Source organism: Mixophyes fleayi, chromosome 1 (assembly GCF_038048845.1).
Source record: "Mixophyes fleayi isolate aMixFle1 chromosome 1, aMixFle1.hap1, whole genome shotgun sequence".
Taxonomy (NCBI): domain Eukaryota; kingdom Metazoa; phylum Chordata; class Amphibia; order Anura; family Limnodynastidae; genus Mixophyes; species Mixophyes fleayi.
In genome coordinates, this window is record NC_134402.1 from 422,269,526 (window position 1) to 422,284,914 (window position 15,389).

The 15,389-nt window shown below is 42.9% G+C and overlaps 1 protein-coding gene across 2 annotated transcripts in view; it reads right to left on the reverse strand.

Annotated features, from left to right (window-relative positions):
- The window catches only part of PAIP1 (poly(A) binding protein interacting protein 1), a 239,709-nt gene extending 225,719 nt beyond the window's left edge, over positions 1–13,990 (reverse strand). The window contains exons 1-2 of one of the 2 annotated variants that reach the window (XM_075183799.1): positions 13,944–13,990; positions 12,643–12,721 (exon numbers count right to left, since the gene is read on the reverse strand). The gene's annotated coding sequence lies outside the window, so the exon portion shown is untranslated. Of the gene's footprint in view, positions 1–12,642; positions 12,724–13,943 lie in introns of those variants that run through there. The other variant, XM_075183808.1, reaches the window with a different exon arrangement.
- Positions 13,991–15,389: the final 1,399 nt, after the last annotated feature.

The following is a 15,389-nucleotide window of genomic DNA, read 5'->3' on the forward strand; positions in this document are numbered from 1 at the left end:
AGGAGCATTTGCACTATGTTTACTACATGTATATTTACAATTAAATCAGAATGCACATAACTTTTATGTGATCATAAATTAAAATAACAACTGCTAACGGTGTGATAAAAAAAAGGGAAATATATTTTTTTCAAAATAATCCATATATTTGAGGATTTTCTTTTAATTTCATCTTTTATTTTAAAATAATTAACTAAATAAATAAATATTTAATGTCAACAGTTCCCACGATGCATATTGAAAATAAATGTTCAATGAGTACAATTGCTAGCAACTGAGTAACATGCACGACAAGTAGTAAACAAGAGAATAGCATGTAGGTCATCACTACCACCTGGGATTTATTCCTGCCCTGTAGCTGATGCAAAAGATACAGCTTGTGACAGAGAACTGAGAAAATTGATGATGGCAGATACACAGTATATGTCCTAGGTTTCTCTCCTGGTGGATTTAAAACCCCAGGGAGATTGCTTGTGTTTGTGGAAAGAGCTTCCCAAAGATTGTGTTCGGCTGCAAGAAGAGTCGGTGAAGGTTCCCTGGGGTTATGAATGGAGATAGTAGGGTGGGCACCATTTATTAAGCCCATTCGGGTCTTCGAACTTGTCAGACGCTTACTTGCTAATTATGAGTTGCACCTGTAAGGCATAGTTAAAAGGCTGTAAGGCTGTTCCCCCCAGTCTATTACTGCCCGGGAAACAAGTCAGAGGGCTGCTGAGAGACACTGCCAATTCTACCTGTAAGTTCTGTTATTTACGTGTGTGTTGGACATTAGGCCCTTCCATCTTAGAGAGGGAAGGCTTTACTGTGTTATTTAGAGCTGGACAGGCTTCGATTTATGTTATGTTTTATTTATTTTTTTGCTGCTAAAACTAGTTGCCACTACTTGTACCGAGGCTATTACTTGGCTGATTCATGGGAAGTGCTGCTGTTTACCCCAGGAGATGGCAACTCTAACCTGATCTTGTGGCACATGGTGGAGAATGCGAGCATTGCACTTCAAATGCAACCATAAAAAAAAAACTGTGTGAAAAATTTTAATTGATAGACACCCATTTGTGGAAGATACTGTTATATGGAAAAATCCTATGAACCCTAATGCAGGTCATTGTCAGCTGACTAAAGAAGGTACATTCTGCCCTTTCCCTGCACTAAGATATATAATGGAGGATATAAATAAGGCATTGCTACATGCTACCCTGGCTCAGTAGGAAGCTACCAGAGTGCTGCAGTTAGCCATTGAGGAGACCCAAAGCCAACAGCAAACAGATGTTGAGGAGATCTGGAGGCAACAGCACCAAGACCGCAAAGCCCTAACTGTGGTGATACAGTCTCTCGCAGCCTTGTCTGAAAATGTTTCCCTGGAGGTCATAACCAGCTCCAGCTCTATACAAGCTAGTCATTTTCTCCAGAAGATGACCAAGAGTGATGATGTTGAAGCCTATTTAATGACTCTTGAAAGAACTTCACAGAGGGAAAGTTGGCCTAAAGGTCAATGGGCAGGCTTACTGACTCCCTTCCTGTCTGGGGAATCACAGATTGCATATTTTGATTTAAGTCTTGCTGATGCTAAGGACTATGATAAAGGTTAAGCCAAAATTCTAACTACTTTGGATGTCATGATGTCTGTTTAAACATATTACCGTATTTAGCGCTTACGCAATTAACGTAGAGCATTGCGCATGCGCTACGCTACTTGCGTAAGCTGCCTTGGGTGTTCAGTAAATACAGCTTATGCAAGTAGCGTAGCGCATGCGCTACGTTAATTGTAAATACAGCTTATGCAAGTAGCGTAGCGCATGCGCTACGTTAATTGCGTAAGCGCTAAATACAGTAATATGTGATTTCCCCACTAGCGTGGGAAAATGCCATAATACAGTACTTAGCTCTTACACAAACAGCGTAAGAGCATTGCGGAACGGACCTCCTACTAGGTAGGAGGTGTTTGCGGTGGCTCCTGTTTTTTTTTTTTTTTTAACTTCAATCAAGACTAAAGATTCGGGATATTACAAATATGTGCCCCTTCTGGGTGAAGTGTTCCAGTTGGCAAAGATTCGTTTATGGAGTTACAAATGGCTGGGACTAGGGCAAGCCGGCAAGATGGATGTACAAATAATAAGGGACTAGGGCAAGCCAGGAACATTGGATCAAGAAAGAAGACATCATTGGTAAGTATTTGTTTTTTTTTATTTTTATTAAATAGTTGTGGTTAAAAAGAGGGTGGTTAGTGTCTTTATTGTGGGGTTATTATTTTTAATAAATATGTGTGGTTTGTATGAGGGTGTTGTTGTTTTGTTAACTTTTTTCTTTGTGGAACTACAGGGCCCAGCAAGCCAGGGATGTCAGGGCATGTTGGCACTTGTGGTTCTCCGAGTGCCAACATGCCCTGGCTGCCGTGGGTATGCTGGTGCTTGTAGTTATACAAGCACCAGCATGGCCACAGTTTTTAGGGCAACCTGGCTGGCTGGGACTTGTAGTTCCACAAACAAAATTGGTGCCAGTTTATTTTTTTCTACTATTTACCGCCGTATAACCCTACTACCCACAGCCCAGGGGTAGTAGGAAGAGCCCTAGTGCTATCAGCACTGGGCTGGTTCTTTCTAGGGGGGGGCCCGCTCATTTTTTTCAGCGGACCCCACTCCCTAGGGAATCCAGGCCAGCGCTGAACAGTCTAGGGTTGGTTAGTCATTATGGCAGGGGGACCCCTGCCGCGCGTCCCCCTGCTATAGTGCCGCCAACCCTGGTTGGTTTGCCTAGTGCTGGTAAAGTGAAAATCGGGGGGACCCCACGCAAAATTTTTCCCCGATTTTCACGGGACCAGCACTAGTCAGGCAGCACTAGGGTTAAGCATAAATAGCAGGGGGACCCCACGCTTTTTTTTTTTTAAAACTTTTATCTATTCTTTTACTTTTTACCAGGGCAGTGTAACAGTGATGTGTTTATACAACACGCTGCTATCAAGCAGCGTGTTGTATCTGGCGTATTTAGAAGCAAACTCTCCTGAGTTTGCTAACTCGCAGCTTCATACATTGGAGACTTGTATAGCTGCAGTGGCAAACAGTGGTGAGTTTGATCTCTGGCGATTTTGCAAGTAGCGATTTTGACAGAAGCAGAACTCTGGCGATTTTGTATGAAAACTCAACTTCATACATCGGCGAGTTTCAACTCTCCCGATAAAATCGCTGGAGTTGCAAACTCTCAGCTTGATACATTTACCCCCAAGTGGTAAAACCTCCCTGCTCTCAAATGCATGACCTCATCCATCTCATCAAGAAGTGGCTACACCCTGAGACTTTGACAGGACCACAGATTGTGGAAAGGGTTGCTATGGACCAATATCTATGGTCCCTGCCAGCTGTTCTGTGCAATTGGGTAAGCCAAGGGGAGCCTAAAACATCAGACCAGCTCATGGAGATAGTGGAGAAGTATGTGGTGGCTAAAGAAATGATGAGTGTAGCCCAACAACCCCTAGTTCCACAATGGCCATCTCCAGTGACTTCTGGTAAGACTGATTCAAGGATAAAGGGTGCTGGGAGTTGGAATAAACTTAAACATCCAAAGACTATAGGCTTGAAACTTGGAGATTGGCCAGCTGTGCCTAGAAGGTTTCCACCTTGTTTAAGACTTGATAAAAATGTTATCAGATGTTTTAGATGTGGTGGCTTAGACAATGTAACACTGCTTATGTACATTGTAGAGTATCTTTCTTTGCCCAGCCATCCAGCACTGTTATTGGGGTAACCTGTACAGATGGAGATACCTGGCATTATGTTACTGCTGAAGTGAACATAGAAACACAGTGTGGTCCCTTGGTAGTCACTGTGAGATTAGTTCCTTTGTTGATGTTTGATGCTATATACCCTCACATGGCAATGAGTCAAGATTTGTTGTATCAAATGTCCTATAAAAGGAGAAGATGTGGGACACTTATATCGGCTCGTCCTATAGCCGAACATACTCTTTGGTAATTCTTTTTCCCACACAGACAATCTTCTTGGAGTTTAAAAGCATATAAGACAGTCAGTCTGGGACATGTACCTCTGTCATTCACGACCTTTAACCTTTTTTTAATTAAATTTTTTTTTATTAAAATGTAAACATTTTTCAACTACTGGTTGATTAAATTTTTTCCCCAAAACTCTCTATTTCCCCATAACATTGGGGATCCCTTCCCCAAAACCCATCACTCTCGTGTGTGAACTACAATAAAATGTTGGAGAAACAAGTAACAAATGAATATGTTAACTCAGTGGTTCCCAAACTTTTGCAGTTCGCGGCACCCTTAGAGTCTCCAAATTTTTTCAAGGCACCCCTCCAAAATAATTATTGAGCAGTCCTGTTTTAGAAGTAGTTGGGTCAAAAAAATGTAATAAGTATTTAGGTCAGGACAGAAATACTTATTTAGTTGCAAAAATGCCCTCTCTGCATCCAGACACTCTGCCCTCAAGCACTCTGCCCCCTCTGCATCCAGACACACTGCCCCCTCTGCATCCAGACACACTGCCCCCTCTGCATCCAGACACACTGCCCTCTCTCACACTGCCCCCTCTGCCCTCTGTCACGCTGTCCCCCCTCCTCTGCTCTCTGTCACGCTGTCCCCCCTCCTCTGCCCTCTCTTACGATGTCCCCCCCTCTACCCTCTGTCACGCTGTCCCCCTCCTCTGCCCTGTGTCCCCCTCCTCTGCCCCTCTCACGCTGTGTCCCCCTCCTCTGCCCCTCTCACGCTGTGTCCCCCTCCACTGCCCCTCTCACGCTGTGTCCCCCTCCACTGCCCCTCTCACGATGTCCCACTCCACTGCCCCTGTCACGATGTCCCCCCTCCACTGCCCCTCTCACGATGTCCCCCTCCTCTGCCACGCTGTCCCCCTCCTCTGCCCCTCTTTCTGCCCCACTGTCTGCCCTCTGTCACACTCCACTGCCCCTCTGTCTGCCCCTCTGTCTGCCCGCTGTCACACTCCTCTGTCTGCCCCTCTGTCTGCCCGCTGTCACACTCCTCTGTCTGCCCCTCTGTCTGCCCGCTGTCACACTCCTCTCTCTGCCCCTCTGTCTGCCCGCTGTCACACTCCTCTGTCTGCCCCTCTGTCTGCCCGCTGTCATGCTCCTCTGTCTGCCCCTCTGTCTGCCCGCTGTCACACTCCTCTGTCTGCCCGCTGTCACGCTCCTCTGTCTGCCCCTCTGTCTGCTCGCTGTCACACTCCTCTGTCTGGCCCTCTGTCTGCCCGCTGTCAAACTCTTCTGTCTGCCCCTCTGTCTGCCCGCTGTCACACTCCTCTGTCTGCCCCTCTGTCTGCACGCTGTCACACACCTCTGTCTGCCCGCTGTCACGCTCCTCTGTCTGCCCCTCTGTCTGCCCGCTGTCACACTCCTCTGTCTGCCCCTCTGTTTGCCCGCTGTCACACTCTTCTGTCTGCCCCTCTGTCTGCCCGCTGTCACACTCCTCTGTCTACCCCTCTGTCTGCCCGCTGTCACGCTCCCTCTCACTCCTCTGCCGCGAGCCAGCCATAGGAAAAAACAAAGAGCACATAAACTTACCAATCCGCGCGGCGCCGGGACCCAGCAGACTCCTCTCTCCCGCAGCTGTCACTGACGTCGATATTCAGTGACAGCTGCGGGAGAGAGGAGTCTGCTGGGTCCCGGCGCCGAGCGGATTGGTAAGTTTATGTGCTCTTTGTTTTTTCCTATGGCTGGCTCGCGGCACCCCAGTGACAGCCCCGCGGCACCACTTTGGGAACCGCCGTGTTAACTTGTTAAGATAGAATATACAGACAACTGTCAAATTCCTATCTCATTAATAAAATGCTGAAATGTCACACAGTACTGGGCTGCAGAGTTGTAGCTGGTTTGAGCAGAGGAATGTAGGGCGCAGATAAGCAGTGACCCAATATCACACAAAAAGTCATCAAAAATATTATTAAAAAAATGCTATTGCACCTGCACGGTGCCCATGCTATAATATGTTCATACATTTTATATTGTACTACAGTTGTCATAGCCTTGGGTGATATAGCATAATGAAGGAGAGATATGGCTTGGTGAAAATCACCATCATTATTAAACTCCATGCCCAGGGCACGAATATTTCTAGCTACTACAGTGAGTATATATATATAATATGATTTTTTTAAAAGAAATAAAAAATGTACTACTTCTCCAGTAAGGGGAACATGTTAATAACTAGTTTCCTTTTAAACTATTTCGTAAAACAAAAGCATTGTTCTCCCTCCTAATATTATGCTATTAATAACAGGTAGAAAATTATGACAAGTCATGTCTGTTTGGTAATACCCAGTCCTGTTTTACTACTGTGTTTTTCCCAATTGTAAAGCATTGTGGAGTATACTGGCAATACATATATAAGTGTTAATAATTATAATAATGAAGAAGAATAGGCTATAGTGCAAGATAATCCCTGACTAGCTGCGAGCATCCTTATCAAATAGATAAAAGACTTATGCCTATACTTACAGCTCTATATTATCCTGGAATTAGTAACGAGAGGCAGAATATTAAACAAGGATAAGATTTATGGAACACACTGTGGTGAAAGGTCTACATTGGTCTTCGTAAATAACCAAGACTTTCTGTTTAATGTCTATGTGTCTTTCCCAGGGATACATTACACTTCTATGAACTGTAGATTCATCTACACAGAACCTGTAAAAGGAACATATATGCAATAAAAGCTACTATTGAAGCCATATTCTTACAATTCTGTATTTAAACAGCAGAAACCTGTAAAGACGCCATGGAAGCTGAATACCCTCTGCTATTGGCTATTTTTACAGAAGAGACATGTCACAAGGGGTATGGCCCAGATTGGGATGTTGAATGCCACATTTATAAACAACTCATTTTCCTCAATATGCTACACATAATATGACAAAGATAATAATGACTTAGGGCTAGATTTACTAAGCTGCTAGTTTGAAAAAGTGGGGATGTTGCCTATAGCAACCAATCAGATTTTAGCTGTCATTTTGTAGAAGGTACTAAATAAATGAAAGCTAGAATCTGATTGGTTGCTATAGGCAACATCCCCACTTTTTCAAACCCGCAGCTTAGTAAATCTAGCCCTTAATGTCACATGTAGGAAAATGTCTAAGACCTTAATAAATGCCTCTCTACTGACCATTAAATAGTCCCTGCAGGAGAGGAGTGTATCTTAATTATTCGTCACATGTGCTACTGCATCAAATATAGCATTTTTGTCTAAGAACAATTTCAGGATAAAGCACATAGATATACAACCACAAAATTATCCATTTCCTTCACATACATGCTGTATAAAATGAGAAACGAATCAGATCAGCACCATAAGAAGAGTAGAGTTCAGGGGGTATACTAAAAAATGGAGCTCATCAGATTATCAGATTCTAGCTGTTGTTTTGTAGAATGTACTAAATAAATGATAACTAGAATCTGATTGGTTGCTAAACCCGCAGTTTAGTAAATATATCCCCAAGTGTCTTATGATAATAACAAATAGTGAATTTTGCTGCCACTATCAAGATAAAAGTCCCTAAAATGTTTCCCAGATGCTTCAAAGTTTACAAAAAATCGCAGGTGGACCAATATAAAAAAGAGAAAATAAATATTGTATGTGCTGTTTACCTATGATCATATAATATACTCTCTGAGGTACTCACTTAATAATTTTGTTCCAAAGACATTGTTAATAATTGAATTGCTTTCTCCTAAGGCTGGTGTGGTTCCTTCAATACATGAAGTGTTCCTCCAATGATTGACATATGTGAAATAATAAAACACATTAGGTTAGTTCATGGGATAATGTGATATCTTTTATGAATTAACTAATTTTATCAATTCATTGAAAATTGCTCACCTGGTTTTTGGTGAGTAATGTATTTTTTCAGGATGGGTGTTTTAGTTGTCCATAATGGTCCCGCAGGGGTACTTAGACGGAAGAGAGGAACATAAACATAGTGTGGACTTGTGATGATGATTAGTGTAAATGATTAAAATAGTTACACCTAAAAGATGAGTAGTAATCGCCTCTTGATTATAATAAATCTGTGTATCCAAAGCAATGTAGGAAAATCATTTTTATTCTATAGAAAATTAAAATATGTAAAGTTGCAGTCACAATTACAACATTGCAAAATAGAAAATCATCTTTATATAGAATGTTTTTCACATTCATGTATTCATTCATTCATTCATTTATTCCTTCAGACCACTTCCTACAAAACTGATATAAATCCAAACTGTGTAAATCAAGCTATTTTCAGTGAAAAATCTGCTGTTGTTTCAAAATTATAATGGTGGATTTGTCTTGTCATTTTTAACATACTTGCCAACTTTTAAAATCTGTCATCCGGGATTCTGCTTTCTCTTCCGGGAGTCCGGGAGGACTCCACGAAATTCAGGTGTCTCCCGGAAATTCCGTGAGAGTAGGCAAGTATGATCTTTATCTATGTACAGAGAAAACCCCTGTTTATAGTAAGTATAATCAATTTACTATAGTGTGATTCATAACAGTTTATTATACAAACCCATATTCCACTCACTCTGGAGACCCAATAAACAGAGGTTGGTGGAATGCGTGGGTGTCGGGACATGCACAGTGAAGCCTGTTCAGTTGTTCAGTTCTGCAGCAGATGGGCTAATGTTATTGTACCCCCAAATACTTTTTTGCAGTAGCTCAGCTCTGGCAAAGATAGCGTATACTTTTACTAAGACCTATTTTGGACCTTCAAAATACACTTCAACAGAAAGGTGCATGTCTAGATGCACTCCAAGCAATGTAAGTTAAACACAGACACAAAACACAAAAGTGTCACATATAATAAATATATTCTAATAATAATAATAATAATAATAATAATAAAGATCTTTGAAAGGTCACTAAGGTAACAAAACGCGTCATAATACTGTGAGGATAATCTGCATGGGAGTTTAACACTTTATTTTATTTTTTCCTTTGGGAGTTATTCCACTCATACCTATTATATCATCAGCACGAATGTCGGGCACAGCTTGGACTCTATCAAGCGATAAGCGGAGGAAGATGTAGAATATCCGTAGAGGATTTGTTTGTTGATCACGGCAGCTGTTTAACAAACTGACAATGCAGGATACAGTGAGGCTACGCCACTGCCAACGGGGGCACGAGCCATCCTGAATAAGTCACTTGCCCTATGACGGATTGGAACATCTATCTGGAGAATGCATATTGGGGTGAGTGAGGTGAACTGGCCACTCACCTCCTCTGGAACTAACGTCCTATACCCCGCTGGTTTGACTGAGGATTCCGTGAGTCTGTGAGGTATTAATAAGCATTTTAAGTCATTTTAGTTTTCACTACTTCCTTGTTGGTGGGATTATCTTCTGAGTATTAATTACTATCTGGTTGACTATACCTATATGTTATGGTTTACAGTTAATATGAACTTTGAATATTATTTTTTACAACACTGTGGATAACTTACCCATTGAACCCCCTTTATGATGCCGTTCTAAAACCTCACTCTTACACCATCTTTTTTTGAGGTTGTTATATTTATATCCCCCGTTTGATGCAGTTCTGCTCTGAATATGGATATTTGCCAACGTGTTTATTATTAACATTTGTAATAAATATACAGTATGCTTATTTATCTATGAGCCTTTTCATTTTTGCCATATTCATTGTAAGTTATATTGTCATTTATCTGATTGGCGCACCTTATCGTTGCTCTTTTCACATATAATACAGAGTCCTGATGTCCCGCAAATCTCACGATTCAATCAAGTCATAAAAGAGGCTAAACTGAATAGTACTTTAGGGGAAGGGGAGAAAAAGGAAACTTTAATGAAATGAGGGGTTTTAAAGTTCTAAGAAACTGAACTTTGAGGTGAAGTTTACACTGTCCGTCTCTTGAGATTCTTCTGCCTCAAGTTTAAGTGCAATGACTCAGCGAATGGAGGGGGGAGGCACGAAAGATTACTAACTATGGCATAGGGAGCAGATTAGGTCCTCCTTTGTATAAGGAGCCCACAGCACAGGGGAAGGGGTCCCCCAGTGAAGAGACCCCAGCCGAACTGGAAATAAAATATTGTAAAATAAATAACATTTCAAAAGACTGTCCTGTTCCATAATTCCAATATTTTTCAGCGTGACCTTTGAAAAGTGGCGGTGGCCAAAAAAACACTGACATTCGTAGGAACTCAAAATTTAGTGAATCATTTGGCTCATCTTTGTCCTGACCAGATTTTCTATTTTCATTTCTATCATTCATTTTTATTGTCCTGATTAGAATATACCAAAGGATTACAATGAATCCATGACGACCCTAAGACATGTACGTATAAACTCTAGGGATACAAGTAATTTGCTTACTTGAAAACAGTGTCATGCCAAATACTGTACGCCAGGTATCTAATCTTGTGTTTTAATGATCTAGTTTTCACATATTTATAACTGCATCTTGTAATATCTGTGCTGTTTATTTAAACAAAGTTTTAGCAAGTAATTTGCTAAAATAAAGCATGTCAGTAAGACAGAATCCAGAAGCGGGACTATTGAGAGAAGCGTCAAGTGCTCTCGACTCAGGGTTTTAGTGAGAAGATTGCTGCTCAATGAATTGTATATTTTATTGCTAACCTAACAAACTCCTCGTGTTGACCTCTGATGTACTCATGCATACCATTTATGTGTGAGCTGTGGAAAGGCTTGAATAAAAACAGCCATACATGGTTTATAGAGACACATAAAAATAGCACAAATAAATTATTTGACGACTTGAGATGTGTCCAAGTTCTGGAAAGGCTGAATCAACAGAAAAGAATATGCACATCTCCTGCGGAGTATTGGAAAAGGTCTATTCTGCTGCAATTTGTTAACCATTCAATGTCAGAAGTAATGGGTGGGGTACTTATTTTCGGCAACAATAATGCCGATACAGGTTACTGTGACGTCAAAATTCCAATGCCCACCAAAGCGACAAAGAGAAAATATAGACTTACTATATAATAGACATACCACATTATCCACACGCTTTACGGCCACCACATGTAAATTGCAAATGTATAAAATCTCTCCACTGACAATGACGTCACTTCCAATGGACAAAGTGAGATTGGTGGTTTCAAGGCGGCAATAATCGGAGCCGTCGCCTGGATTACATTATACAGGCGGCAGATCCAACCATTGCCGCCTTAAACCCAGCAATCTTAGTTTGTCCATTGGAAGTGACGTCATTGTGAGTGGAGAGATTTTATACATTTGCAATTTACATGTCGCGGCCATAAAGCGTGTGGACAATGTTATATGTTTATTATATAGTAAGTCTATATTTTCTCCTTGTCGCTTTTATGGACATCGGAATTTTCACGTCGCAGTAACTTGTGTCGGTATTATTGTTGCTGAAAAATTGACTACCACTGGAAGTAATAGAAATATTTGGACTCCATAAAGATTACATACCTACTTGAGTTGATGCAAAAAGGACACAACTAGATTATAAGGTTGTGTCTTACTGGGCAACTTTCTATAGAGCAGCTAACAAGATTATGGAGCATATGCTTATTGGTATTGACTAAATGAACGGCAGTTGGCCAAGACTGATAAAGAAATTGACTTGTCTACATGTGACCTCTTTGGCCAGAGTTCACCTCTGATCTTTCGTAGGCTGTGGGACATGGCAAAGATAGAAGGGCCACTCTGTAGTTGCATTTTACCTTGTGTAAACTGTTTTTGTTACCACCTCCTTAAGTACCCCTACCGTTTTATCATGAATTTCTTAATTATGGCTAGGGGACCCATGATTGGTTCAGTCATTATTTCATAAAGAGAAACTCTAAAAAAATGAGCCTTTGGGGCGTACTATGGTAGAATGTTGAGAAACCCTCGATTGGGTGAATAACAGGTGTCAGGAGGAGCTTGTTTTATTTATTACTGTATTACTTATTTATCATTTATTACTTTATGAGATAACTGAAATTTATGAAGAGCTGTGACTTAATATATCAGTCTTTATTTTAATATAAATGATTTATTTTCAAACATTTTGGTATTGCATTACTACGCCACAGTATCCACAGTATTGGGATGGACCCATGTAGCTAAGTCTTCCACAAACTTAAGTCAATAACAGCAATAACTTCAGCAAACATCAAAGAAACAGAACAGGCTTCTTCCGCTCATATAACCCTCTGCTTTATAAGGCCTCTCTGGATGGCAGGGTGGGCAGGAGCAGGGCTGCCAAGAAGAATTCAGGGCCCGGGTACAACAAATTCATGGGGCCCCCCTCATAGTGAAGTAAGCCCCAAAATTTTTTTGCGCCGCCTTACGGCGGCGCAAAAAAATTAGGTATATGGTCATATATTCAGGGGCGTGGCTAGCCAAACGGCAGTGCAAAAATTTTGGGAGGTGCGGTCATGCATTTGGGGGCGTGGCAAACGTGCCATTGGGGCGTGGCTAACATAAAAACCACTAGGCTCTCAATTCGCCGGAGCGTCACATATGTTTAAGCACTCCTGACTTTCAGGACATCTACCACCACAGGGTAGTATACAAACAATGCAGTGTGTACACAAACAGTTCAGTCTTGGCCTACACCTTACATTGGACACAACATTCACCAAAAATTGGTATTGTCCCTACTAGAATCACAACATTTCACACACTGTGCTGCTCTCTCCTACCTGTTCTTCTCACTTTCTCCACCTGTGGCTGCTGCTTTCTTTAGTTGTGGCTTGTCCGGATCCAGAAATGTTGAAGGACCTATTTTGAAAAAAAAATGGCTACATTTAGAAAATTACAGCCAGCCCCAGCGTTAAATCAATAGCACCCACGATTAATAATTAGGCCTTCCTCCAGCTCCAATATTACAATAATGTGCCCCTTCATCATCGCCATGCCTTATGATCACACTGTGCCCTCCATGCTGTTTTTGCCCCCTTCATCTGGCTCCCCTTCATCAGACTATACTATGCTGCTCCCCCCCTTTTTCAATCCCACTGTGCCATGCCTCCCCCCCCCCTTTGTAACCCCACTGTGTCATGCTGCCCACCATTTTTTAACCCCACTGTGCCGTGCTGACCCCTGTTTATTAACCCCACTGTGCCATACTGCCCCGTTTTTTAACCCATCTGTGCCCCTCTCATTTTTTCACCCCCTCTGTCATGCTGCTTTCCCATTTTTTAACCCCTCTGTGCTCCCCCCTCAATTTTTAACCCCTCTGACATGCTGCTTTCCCATTTTTTAACCCATCTGTGCCCCTCTCATTTTTTAACCCCTCTGACATGCTGCTTTCCCGTTTTTTAACCCCTCTGTGCTCCCCCCTCAATTTTTAACCCCTCTGACATGCTGCTTTCCCGTTTTTTAACCCCTCTGTGCTCCCCCCTCAATTTTTAACCCCTCTGACATGCTGCTTTCCCATTTTTTAACCCCTCTGTGCCCCCACTCATTTTTTAACCCCTCTGACATGCTGCTTTCCCATTTTTTAACCCCTCTGTGCCCCCACTCATTTTTTAACCCCTCTGACATGCTGCTTCCCCGTTTTTAACCCCTTTGACATGCTGCTTTCCCGTTTTTTAACCCCTCTGTGCTCCCCCTAATTTTTTAACCCCTCTGACATGCTGCTTCCCCGTTTTTAACTCCTCTGACATGCTGCTTCCCCATTTTTTAACCCCTCTGTGCTCCCCCTAATTTTTTAACCCCTCTGACATGCTGCTTCCCCGTTTTTAACCCCTTTGACATGCTGCTTCCCCGTTTTTTAACCCCTCTGTGCCCCCCCTTATTTTTTAACCCCTCTGTCATGCTGCCCCCCCGTTTTTTAACCCCTTTGTGCCCCCTCATTTTTTAACCCCTCTGTCATGCTGCCCCCCCGTTTTTTAACCCCTTTGTGCTCCCCCTCATTTTTTAACCCCTCTGTCATGCTGCCCCCCCCCCCCCCCGTTTTTTAACCCCTCTGTGCCCCCCTCGTTTTCCTCCCTTCACTTACCTTTTCTCCTCTCTTGGTCTTCTCTGCTGCTCTGTGCTCCATTGCTCCAGACTGACTGAATGCTGGGCATGACATGATGACATCACACCCAGTATTCAGACAGTCTGAATAGAGCACAGAGCAGCAGAGAGGAGGGATGCCGGCTCCGCGATCAGGTGAGTATGTTTTTGTTTTTTTTTTAAACTAGCCTGCTCCCCCCACCAACGACCGAGCCCCCCCCCCCCACCCCCCGTCAAAAAAAAAAAAAAAAGGAAAGGAAAAAAAACGTTTTGAAAAAAAAAATTTAAAAATTTAAAAAAATCAGCAGCGCAAGGGCCCGGGCCGGGCCCCCTGACATGCCGGGCCCGGGTAATTAGTACCCGCTCCCCCCCCCTCTCGGCGGCCCTGGGCAGGAGTGTAAAGGTAGCGCCACATGCCAAGCCCAGCAAGCAAGCCGCGTCCCCTCGGAATTCTCTACCAAAGCATATTTACCGCTGTTTGTGAAGAGTGTCAAATATCATTGTCATTAGACCCTTGTTACAATCCAGTTCCTTAACTTTAACCATGGTAACCAAGTATAGGTAGAGAGCTAAATAGGCCTTTGACATAAGCATAAGCTGTTACATTTTACAAATACATTTTACTCTCATAATTTCTCATTTAATTTGTGGAGCAGTTGCTCGTTTCTATAGAGCCAGGCTACCGAGATCAGATGAATCTGCAATGATCTCTTATATCTTCTCAATTTATATGTGTTGCGGTGGAATAGCAAATAGGCTGGACCTAATGGTACTTCCATTCCCTTATAAGCTTATTTAAGGAAATTATAACCTGTCAATAAGAAAGACAGTATGTTTGTTCTGCATAAGTCCATTCCCTACCCATCAGTGTAGCCCGGCAGAGTGACCACCCTAGTTTGCTTCTAACATAATATCAGTGGTAATCTAAATCCTGATGCTGGCAACCCCAACAGCATGTTGTGGTGACTCCTGTTGGGGTTGCCAGCATCGGGTTGTTGTACCCAACCCCATAAAATATTGTTGTGATGGATGTTTGCATATGTTCCAAGTACCTGCATGTAAGCAGGGCCGCCTTCATAAAAAATCGGGCCCAGTACGGGCCCCCAGTGCTACCCGGGCCACCCCCATGAGCGGGCCCCCCCATGAGTGCCCCCCCCTCCATGAGCAACACATACTTACCTGGGGGCCCGCCGCTGGTCTCCGCTATTCTGTCTTCAGCCTGGCTGTCACCGTGACAGCCAGGCACCAGCATCCGATCGCAGGGGTGGAGGAATCATTCCCCCTGCGATCATGTGATCTGTCACAGGCAGAGTACATGATCGCAGGGGGAATGAATCCTCCACCCCTGCGATCGGATCCTGGTGCCTGGCTGTCACGGTGACAGCCAGGCTGAAGACAGAATAGCGGAGACCAGCGGCGGGCCCCAGGTAAGTCTGTGCTGAGCTGT